This window comes from Tupaia chinensis, unplaced genomic scaffold, assembly GCF_000334495.1.
Source record: "Tupaia chinensis unplaced genomic scaffold, TupChi_1.0 Scaffold139457_1, whole genome shotgun sequence".
Classification (NCBI taxonomy): domain Eukaryota; kingdom Metazoa; phylum Chordata; class Mammalia; order Scandentia; family Tupaiidae; genus Tupaia; species Tupaia belangeri.
This window is the reverse complement of record NW_006199342.1, coordinates 1794899-1807007: the sequence shown is the minus strand read 5'-3', so window position 1 is coordinate 1807007 and position 12109 is coordinate 1794899.

Sequence of the window (12109 nt, the reverse complement as noted above, 5' to 3'; positions counted from 1 at the left end):
TGGAATGCTCTGTTTGTTGGCTTCTCCAGTTGCCCTATGGATATCTTCAATCAGAGCAAAGGTCTTTTTATTACTTAAATATATTTATTTGTTTCTTTCAAGAAAGAAAGATATAAAGAGAGAGGAACAGAGACAGAGGCACGCACATAGGGTCTGTATAACTTGACTCACTCACAACCTGAGCCAGCTCAGAACGATGGTGTGCACACACACATGTGCCTTGCTTGTATGGGGTGGCGTGAGACTCGAGCCCAGGACCTTTCTATGTGGTCCAATTATGTCAACTGCTGTGCCACCACTTGTCTCCAGGAAAAAAAATTTCTAATGCATAGTCGTATCTATATGTGCATTGAAGGGTATGTGTTGAAAAGATAATATGCATATTCAAAACAAATATATTTATTTTACATATATAAGAATGAAGCTGCCAGCTTAGGTGTATTTGAACACCCACTGAAAATGCTAAACATGATGTTAGACAAATTACTTTTATAGGTCTCAGTTTCTCCATCTGTAAAATGAAAGGATTTAATCAAATCACTGATCTGAAATTAAATTTTCATGCTAAAACTAAATAGTAACAGTTACTTAAGTCCCATAAAGAAAATAATTTTTTTTTTCTTTTTTCTTCCTTTTTTTTTTTTTTTTTTGGGGGGTTCACTTAGGGGCGCTGGACTTGGCCAAGAGTTCACTATAGGGCGTGTGCACTTGCCATACAGACAGAGAGAGACAAAGAGACAGAAAGCGAGAAATCACCTCCCAGGAGGGATGGCCACACCACAATCCCTTCTCCTCCATTCTCCTCTCGGGATCTTGGGCACTCACGCACACGCGTCCGGCGTGAGTTTTAAGCCACCGGGTCTGGGACGCGGTCGACTACTTGGGAGTCCAGTGACATAGCCATTACACTAACTGCTGGTCCCAAGAAAAGGATTTTTAGAATGTTTGAGGGCTTAGTAGAAAAGTATACTCTGATGAATAAGCAATGTATTCCATGGCAAAAGATAAGGAAAGTGGTGATTTAAGCTGCATTTTGTCATCCCCACATGGCAAAAGCTTCCTTAACATTCTATGATCCTATATCTCTAGTTTGTGTTAGGTCTTCTAGAACAAAGCAGTCTAATAGAAATATATCCATTTCATAGAGAGTCAAGGATGAGACTAGTTTTATAGGTAAGTAGACAGATCACTTGTTTATGTAGAGAGATTTGGGGAAGTAGACTGTACAGAAGATCTCTTGCATGTTTAATACTAGACGTGTCTTTTATGAGTCAAGTGTTCCTCTAGTTCATATAGAATCACTCCCAGAAAATTAATTCACTACACTAAAATGTCATTGAGTAATACCAATGGACCTGTACATTTCTATTGCAATTTTGCTTTATAAAATGCTATTGCATTCCTTTTCTTCATGCATTGTTATTTCCCAGTAACCCCGTAAGGCAAATATTCCAGGGGAGGAGCTTGGTCCCTAGTGAGATGAAATGAATCAGTTGCCCAAGACTCCCTGGCTGGAGATCGTAAATGTTAGAGATGTGACTCAAGCCCAGAATATTTAACACAAGTCCTAAAAGTTTACACTACACCACAACTAATCCTTTTCAGAAAGCAGTTTCCAATGGGAAGACGAGAAATGACATAGGAGCAGTAAGGGTTGGAAAACGCGAGAATGGAGAATGCTGGTGTAGGTAAAGTCAGATGTTTTAGGGACAAAAGGGAAACTCAAAGTTTCTAAGCCATGCATTATTGACTCCCACCTTTGTATCTCAACATCTCTTCTTTTGACCTTTTCATTCTTTTAAAATAATTTCAATCATATGTATTTCTGGGATACAGTGTCATTTTCTGTCCATAAATGCAATGTGTACTGATCAAACCAGAATAATCAGCATAGTCATCATCTCACAGTGATCATGACTTCGTATTGGCACGATTCAAAATATTTCATTTTAGCTATTCTGAACTATATAACAAATTATTGTTAACTTTAGTTACTTTACTGTGCTATGGAACACTAGAACTTACTCTTTTCACCTAACTGTAAATTTGTATCCATTAACCAAGATCTTTCTATCCTCTTCTTCACCTTCTCCAGCCTCTAGTAATCACCATTCCTCTCTGTCTGTGTAAGCTCACCTGTTTTAGTTTCCATATATGGGTATATGAAGGAGAATATGAAATTTTTCTCTTTCTGTGCTGGGGTTATTTCACTTAATGTTAGGTCCTCCATGCTCACCTAAGTTGCCTCCAATGACAGGATTTCATTATTTTGATTCACGGAATAGTATTTCATTGTTTATAAACTACATGTTCTTCACCATTCGTCTAGTGAGGGACACTAAGGCTGATTCCGTGTCTCGGCTATTGTGGATGATGCTGCACTGAATGTGAGGAGTAGACACTACCGCATGCTGATTTTCTTTCTTTTAGATATATGCATAATAGTGGGATTACTGGGTCATATGACAATTCTGCTTTTAGCTTTTTGAGAAATTTCCATACTGTTCTCTATAATGGCTTTACTTAATTACATTCCTACAAATAATTAAAAAGAGTTTCCTTTTGGACCAGCTGGTGGCATGATCGTAAGGTGACTTGGTGCCACACGGCTGACTGTGATTTGAACCCCAGGCCCAGCAGCTTGAGAAACATGCCACATATCATGTGTGTCCAAAATCCTAAGAAAGGGAGAAATGAAGAAGTGTAGTCATTCTCCACGGGGTGTGCTTTCACACATTCTATCTCTCTCTCTGTCTCTTTTTTCATAAGCTTCTTGGCCATTTATATGTCTTCTTTTGAAAAATGTCTGTTAATACATTTTCCCATTTTTAATTGAATTATTCTTTTCTTGTTTTTTGTTAGTTTGTTTTGTTTTGTTTTATCTTCTGAGTTGAATTCCTTATATATTCTGGTTATCAATGCCTTGTCAAATGTATAGTTTCCTAATATTTCTTCCCCTGGCAATTACTTGATTGTTTACTTTGCTGTGCAAAATCTTTTATCATAACCACATTTGTCTTTTTTGTTGCATATGCTTTTGAAATCTTATCAGAAGCTCTTTGCCCACACCAATGCTTTGAATTTCCCATATATTTTCTCCTAGAAGTTGCTGTTGTAAATTGTGCTTTCCTGTTTAAGTGTTGAACTCCTTTTCTCTTTTTCTCTTTCTCTGTTCGAATCCCATGTTCCTCATTTTGTTAAAAGGTTTTTTTTTTCCAGTATCCCACCAAATTATAAAACCATGCCTAAACATTAAGTCAAATTCTCAACTCCAGTTGTTCTTTTGTAATAAAAATTGGTGATATGTTGTGAACTTGAATAAGAATAATGAAGGTTTACTTTACACAGTTTGATCATTTTAGTAAGAAAAGTGGTCACAGAGGTGGGGCTATTGACAAATAAAGAGCTTCTGTTCTGAAAAATTGGGGGCCAGTTAAAACAATGGCCAACAGCCTTGGATCCTACAGCCCCCCCTTCAGTTAAAACACCTTGCACTGGGGGCCAGCATGTGGCATGGTGCTTAAGGGCATTGGACTCCCACATGGCCAAGCACAGTTCAAGTTCCAGACTTGGCGGCTTGCTTTCTCGTTTTCTCTCTCTCTCTCTCTCTCTCTTGTTCTCACTCTGCCCCTCTCTAGTCAAGTTAAAATAAATAAATAAAGTTAAATAAAGGAATTATGTAAAAAGCAAACAAAAGAAAGAAAAAACCTTGCTCTGTCAATGGGACTGATCCCAGATGAACTGGGAGGGTATTGCAGCCCTATAATTTGGAATATTGTTTAAGTACCATAAAAATCCCCCTTCATTTACTTATCCTGAGCACCAGAGAGAAAAGCAGTGTAATTCTGGCACAGAAAGAAGGAAAAAAAAAAGAAAGAGAAAGAAAGAAAGAAAGAAAGGAAGGAAGGAAGGAAGGAAGGAAGGAAGGAAGGAAGGAAGGAAGGAAGGAAGGAAGGAAGGAAGGAAGGAAGGAAGGAAGGAAGGAAGGAAGGAAGGAAGGAAGGAAGGAAGGAAGGAAGGAAGGAAGGAAGGAAGGAAGGAAGGAAGGAAGGAAGGAAGGAAGGAAGGAAGGAAGGAAGGAAGGAAGGAAGGAAGGAAGGAAGGAAGGAAGGAAGGAAGGAAGGAAGGAAGGAAGGAAGGAAGGAAGGAAGGAAGGAAGGAAGGAAGGAAGGAAGGAAGGAAGGAAGGAAGGAAGGAAGGAAGGAAGGAAGGAAGGAAAGAATGAAGAGAAAGAAAGAAAGAAAGAAAAAAAAGAGAAAGAGAAAAAGATAAAGGTCTATTTTCATTTTTCTACATATGGATATCCAATTTTCCCAGTACCATTTATTGAAGATATTGTCCTTTCCTCAGTGAAGTTTCTTCTCACCTTTGTCAAAATTCAGTTGGTTTTGTGTATACAGATTTATTCCTAAGTTCTCTATTCTGTGACATTTGTCTGTTTTACAACAGTACCATGCTGTTTTTGTTCCTAAAACGTTGTCATATATTTTGGATTTGGGTAGTGTGATGACTCCAGCTTTGTTCTTTTTGCTCAGGATTGCTTTGACTTCTTTATCCTGACTTAAGACTCATATAACCAACCAATATGTCCACAAGAAGACCTATTTTTACCTCACTCTCCTTTCCTGTACAATCTACACCTTCCATAGTTCCTTGTACACCATTAAAGGATGTAGTCAATGTGCTAGGGTTCCATAATATATTACAGACAGGCAGCTAAAACAAAGAAATTTACTTTCTCACAGTTCTTGAGGTCAAAACTGTTAGTAAGATCAAGGTGCAGGGCCATCACGTGGCATAGTGATTAGGGTACTAGATTCCTACATGGTCATCTACAGTTCAAGTCCTGAACATGGCAGCTTGAAAATCATGTCAGCATGCCATGCCCAAAGTCCCAAGAGAAGAATGGAGAAGAGATTGTGGCATGGCCATCCTCCCTTAGGAGTGATTTCTCATTCTCTCTTTCTCTCTCTCTCTCTCTCTCTCTGTCTCTCTATCTAGTGAGTGTACACACCTTAGGGCAAAAAACAAACAAACAAACAAAAATGAAACAACAGAAAAAACAACGTGCCTTCAGAGTTGGTTTCTGGTGAGAGTTCACTTTTAGATTTGTCATGATTAACTGATTTCTGTGTGCTCACATAGACTTTCGTTGGTGTGTGTTTAGAGAGCAAGAAATATCTTATGTCTCTTCTTCATATTAGAACTCCAGTCTCAGAGAAATAGGATTCTACCTATGACCTCATTTAATCTGAATTACCACTGTAGAGGCCCTATCTCCAAATAGTCACATTTCAAGTTAGGGCTTCAACATATGAACTTGGAGGGACCATAAATTAGTTCATAACACATGGCACAAATTTCCCCCAGTTGTTCAGGTCAAAATGCAAGGAATCACCCTTTAGTCCTCTTTTAACATTTAACATTACGCATCCAACCCCAAAACCTTCAAAATACAGCAGTGACTTCCCTCATCGCCTCGGTAGTTATGACCAAAGACCAAACCACCTCCTCTCTCCCTTAGACCACCACAGTAATCTTAGCCAAAGTGGTTCTTTAGCCCTATAGATCAGATCATTCCTCTTCTTAAAACATCAATAACTTCCTATATCACTTAGAATTCAATCCAAACTCCTTCCTAGGGTTAGAGAGTTCTTAAATAAATTGGCTCCTGATTAATCTCTAAATAATTTCCCTGTTGTTCACTAGGTTCCCTAGACACACTTGTTGATCTTTGAACACTCAAAATCCTTCTCATCCCAGAGGCTTGGCCCTTGTTCTTTTTTTTGGAGAGGTTTTTGCTATAGGGCGTGTGTGCTCTCCAGACAGAGAGAGACAGAGAGACAGAAAATGAGAAATCACCCCCCAAGGGGATGGCCATGCCGCAATCCCTTCTCCTCTGTTCTCCTCTCGGGATCTTGGGCACACACGCACAAGCGCCCGGTGTGAGCTTTAACCCACCGGGTCCAGGATGCGAACCGCGGTCGACTACATGGGAGTCCAGCAACATAGCCATTATGCTAACTGCTGGTTCGGTTCCCCCTTGTTCTTCCTTCTAATTATGCTAACTGCTGGTTCCCCCTTGTTCTTCCTTCTAGCCAAAATGATTTGCCAGAACTTCTCATGGCTCACTCTTCATCTGTCAGGCCTTCACGCAGGTTTTATCAACTATGGAGGCTTTCCTTAGACAAAGCAATAGGAACAGCCCCCAGGGCTCAAACTCTCTCCAGCATGCAGATCACTATCTGCAGCAAGAAGAAATCATCATTCCGGAAACTCTGGCCCAGAAGGATGAAGTTGTACATAATGTTATTGCTTACAGTCGTGTGTCACTTAGCAACAGGGATAAGTTATAGGAAGTGCATCCTTAGGCAATTTCATCTTTGCTCAAACACCAATAGAGCATACTTACACAAATAGCCTACTCCACACCTAGGCTATGTATAATGTATTGTTGCAGGGCTACAAATCTATACACCATGTTACAGGACAGCATACTGAAGGCAATTTGAACACGAGGGTAAGTATTTATGTAAGTAATCATATCTAAACATAGAAAGGATACAAGAAAAGTAGCATAGAAAAGATTTAAAAGTATACACCTGTATAAGACAATTAACATGGGTAGAGCTTGCAGGACAGGAAGTTGCTCTGGGTGAGTGAGTGAATCAGTGGTGAGTGAATGTGAAGGCCTGGGAGATTACAGTACATTACTAGACTTTGTAAAAAGTACATTTAGGCTACATTAAATTTACAGGTAAGTTTTTCTTTTCCATCAGTAATAAATTAAGCTTAGCTTCCAGTAACCTTTTTATTTTACAAACTTCAGAATTTTTAAAAAGAATGATTTCATTTATTTATTTATTTATCTATCTATTTATTTATTTATTTATTTATATTTGCCCAGAGAGGGACAGAGTGAGAGAGAGAGAGGAAAAGTGAGAAAGCAAATATGCAGATCCAGGACTCAAAACATGGTCAGCCATGTGGGACTCCAGCGCCATTAACCACCAGGCCACCTGCTAGCCCGCAATTTCATTTTTAAAAGCTTTGTGGTTCTTTTATACTAACACAGCTAAAAACACACCTTGTACATCTGTACAAAATATTTTATCTTTATATAATTAATCTACAAGGCTTTTCCTTTTTTTTTTTTTGGAGAGGTTTTTGCTATAGACAGACAGAGAGAGACATAGAGACAGAAAGCGAGAAATCAACCTGCAATCATGCCGCAATCCCTTCTCCTCCATTCTCCTCTCGGGATCTTGGGTATGCATGCACACGCGCCCGGCATGAGTTTTAAGCCACCAGGTCCGGGACGCGAACCGCGGTCAACTACATGAGAGTCCAGCGACATGACCATTACGCTAACTGCTGGTTCCCAAGACTTTTTTATTTTTAAAATTTGTATTTGCCTTTTAAGCTTTTTTGTTAAAACTAAGACATAAGGCCAGCCAGTAGTGTGGTGCTGAAGGTGGCTGGATCCCACATGGCCTACTACACAGTTCAAGTCCTGGATCCAGTGGCTTCAAAAACACATGAGTCATGTGTGTGTGCCCAAAATCTCGAAAGAAGAGATAAAGGAGAAGAACTGTGGCGTGATCATCCCCCATAGAAAATGTTCTCTTATTTTCTCACTTCCTCTCTCTCTTCAGTGAGCATACATGCCCTCTAGCATATATTTTTTTTTAAAGAAAAAAGACACAAATGCACACAATACCACAGGCTTACACAGGGTCAGGATCACCAGCATCACTGTCTTCCATCTCCACATCTTGCCCTTCTGGAAGGGCCATCATGAGCAAAACAACAGGAGATAAGATCAAGCTCAAAGGGAAGTGATGCAATCTAGAGCCAGCATCAAGGAGACCAAGCAGATTCAGAAGCCTATTGATATTCGGTGTGATGAACTCCATTTCTAGAACCCTGGAAGGATGACAGAGGCCATCGAATTCTCTCCAGGTTCTGCACAACAGTTCCCACCAGCAGGGCACAGATGCCAGGGGTGTCCTGAGGCTGGTCTGCAGGGAATTCTGTCCATTCTGGTTCTCCTGTGCATAGCTTACTACTGCTTGCTCTGCTTTTCTCTGGTCCCTTCATTTTGACTCTTTCCTCCTCCAAGGAAAGAAGGACATGGCCAAGTATGGTGTCTGGAAACACTTCTGATTCTGCCTGTTCTTTCTACTACCGTTGATATCCTACAGAAAACCTGGCCAGAGTAAGGCCCTATGAGAAGCAGGCATGGGGCACACTCACCAACATAACTGCTATTGCAGACACAGAGATGATCTGGGAGGAGTGACTGTAGTAGGTCTGCCAGATAACGTACTTCACCAAGTTAAATTTGAATTTCAAATAAACGATGAATCTATTTTAGCATAAAAGGATAAGTAATTTATGAGATATACTAGAAACAAATTTGTTGTTTATCTGAAATTCAAATGTAGCTGGGTGTCCTGTATTTTCATTTGCTAAATATGGCAACCTTAATCCATGCACTTATAAATGGGCACATATAATAAATGTAAGGGGATAATTAAATGCATGCCCCTATGTGTAAGAATATTTAGAGTTGGTGTCATCTATTTTTTAAAAATATAGATCTCAAGACCAGCAGTTAGTGTAATGGCTATGTCACTGGACTCCCATGTAGTTGACCGTGGTTCAAGTCCCAGACGCCGTGGCTTTAATTCACGCCAGGTGCAAGTGCATGCGTGCCCAAGATCACAAGAGGAGAATGGAGGAGAAGAGATTGTGGTGTGGCCATCCCCCCTGGGGGGTGATTTCTCACTTCCTATCTCTCTGTCTCTCTCCGTCTTTCTGGTGAACGCATGCACCCTATGGCAAAAACCTCTCCAAAATTAATTAATTAATTAATTAATTAATTAAAATAAAATAAGAATAATAGTACAGATCTCTGTGAAACAGTGGTTTTCCATTTAGACACTATGGAAGCACAGCAGAGATGAACATGCCAAACCAATTAACTGATAGAAGAATGAATAAAACTCACGAAATCAATGCTATGTGAAAATAAATGGATAATAACCAAATGGAACAAGCAAAGGCTATTTAACCTGAGCTTGCTATAGCAAAGAAGTCAGCCACCATCACCTGTATTTTGGCAGACTCAAAGGCAGACAGAAGAGTAGGAAATCTTACAGTAGAAAAAGAGTGTTTGGGGTGTGCCTTAATTACAGATTGTTGGCCTGGGGAAGCTGGAAACAGCTAAGAATGGAGCATGTTATGTGATTGGCAAGGGGTACATATTTAGTTTTCTCTGTCTGGTCCTAAATTAGAGCTGGGGATACAAATTAGAGAAAGAGCAGGACCAGCAGGTGGTGTGATGGTTAAGGGTGCTGGACTCCCACATGGCCGACTGCAGTTTGAGTCCTGGACCTGGTGGCTTGCTTTCTCACTTTCTCTCTCTCTCTCTTTCTCTCTCTCTCTCTCTCATTTTCTGTCTTCTCTGGTCAAATTTAAATAAGTAAATAAATAAAATAATGCTTTAAAAATTTTTGAGAAAGTCTCAGTTATTATTCAAGTCCTGGCCATTTGGGCTAAATGTTACAAGTATATGATTATTTGGCTCCCTGGAGTGCTATTGTGCATAATGTCCTGACTTCTTACCTGTCTGACTGATACAAGCTGGCTTCCTAGAATTGGTTCTATGGACAGGTTGCTACAGCTGGGCCAGGGTTCTATTTTTCACTTATGTTGTGGCCTCTAAGTATATATTCAGACACTCAGGTATAAGGCTGCACTATCCAATCTGGTAGCCACTAGCAATGCTTGATTATTTAAATTTAAATTGAGTTAAAACTCATTTTCTCAGCCACATTAGCCACCCACCAAACATTCAATAGCCACACATGACTAGTGGATTACCAGATTTGATAGTGCAGATGGAACATCTCCAGCATTGCAGGACGTTCTATTGAACGGTACATGAACACTGACAAAATTATTTTAAAAGGTTGTTCATTAGACTTCCAAACGTCTCCAGGAAAATGTAAGCACCATTATCGCCCCACTGGAAAGTTTCTGTTTTCTCTATTTTCCCTCTGAGTCTCATTTATTCTGTTTTTCTGCAAGTTTACATTCTTCATTCTCTTTAATTACTAGACTGTGTCTTTGCCCTGTTTTATGCTTTCCTGGCTTGCTGGGATGATGGTCTCCATTTTTCACAAATAGTTTTTAAAAGTTACTCTAGTGGCCACTTATTAAAACATCTAACTACGTCTGCTTTTCTAAAAATCACTTCCTTCCCTGTGATTCACAAGTTTCCCCCAGAAGCTGACACATTCCTACATTTTGTTGCCCACCCCCAATCTCTGTGATCTCATTGATCGGGGACCTGGCACCACTGGACAATCAGTTTCAGACCTAGGAATGGGGAAAGCAATTCTTTAGGATGAGAAAGCAAGAAATCTGCTTCCTACTGGGTTACTAGTTTGCTGTATGTAATTAACTTGGAGCAGAATGCATCAGCCATTCTATAGCGCTAATACAACATGAAAGAGAGAGAGCGGGTGGTGGCACAGTAGTGATGCAACTGGACCCTCTTGGGGAAGGACCCACATGGGTTCACACCCCCATGCCCTAGACCAGCTGTTACTGGGTGTGAATGGCAGCATGAAGGCCCTCTTGGGAGTCTCTCCCTCACCTTCTCCTTCCCTTTCTGAAGAGATAAATACATAAACTTTTTTTTTTTTGGAGAGGTTTTTGCTATAGGGCGTGTGTGCTCACCAGACAGACAGAGAGAGACAGAGAGACAGAAAGCGAGAAATTACCCCCCAGGGGGGATGGCCACGCTGCAATCTCTTCTCCTCCATTCTCCTCTTGGGATCTTGGGCACGCACGCACACGCGCCTGGCATTGAGTTTAAGCCACCGGGTCCGGGACTCGAACTGCGGTCTACTACATGGGAATCCAGCGACATAGCCATTATGCTAACTGCTGGTCCCCAGTACATAAACTTTTAAAACACAGTGAAAGATAGTAATGAAAGAGACATACAAAGTGAGAGACAGAAATGAGAGATGGAGTGAGAACTCTCTAGGGTCCCTACAGCGTAGCAATCTTTAGTTTGGTTTCCAAGGTCTGGCTGCTTCATTGCTTTTGAATTCAACCAGAGAGTCCATTATTCTTCCAATATATTTTCTTTATTTTCTTAGAGTAGTTTGAATTGATTATCTGTTATTTGCAAGCATAGACTCCTAATCAACATAAACTATAACTGAGGGAATTTGGAAGTTGCCTGCGTAGACCATTTCTCTTTCTCAAAGTATCACACATGATCATCCAACCCTCTTTTACTGCCAGCTAGTACAGAATGTGTTAAAGCTAAGAGCTAATCTCTTCAAAAAATGAAGGAGTACAGGACGCAATGTGAAAAGTGGGCTACACTTGTTCTGAGAATAAAGTATCTCAATTATCTTAGAATAAAGTATCTCAATTCTTACTTCCCATGCTCTACCAGTAAAAAAATGGAAAAGAAAAGAGTAGAATTTTGTGCAATATTATTGAAAACAGTCTGGTTTTATAATCCATTTTCTGAAAATAGAAAAATATAATTTTAATCTTTATATTCATTCATTTATTTAATCACAAAAATTTGTGAACATCTTTGTGTGCTAGGTACACATAAAATCTAAAATATAACTTACTAAAAGTTCAAATATTTTTATATAATTACAAATGAATATGTGTTAAGGAATTTAACACTCTAATGAGAGAACTTTTAAAGGGTACCAAGGAATTTAACACTCTAATGAGAGAACTTTAAAAAGGTACCATTTCTCTCTCTTTTGTGAATTATTTATTTACTTGTTTTCCGTTGTTATTATTATTATTTTTAATAGGAACAAAGAAAGACAGCATGAGAGAAAAGGAAAGCAAGAAAGGGAGTTGCCAGATCCAGGACTTGAACCACAATCAACAATGTGAAAAACCAGCTACCTTCAACCACCCCATTACCTGCTGCACTATAAAGCCATCATTTCTCTAGAACCCAGTATTCCAAAACACTATTAGCCTTCTGAAATTAAAAATCTACATGCTGTAATGATGGAAAAATCTCTCTTTTTCCCACCCAGAGCCATTTGCT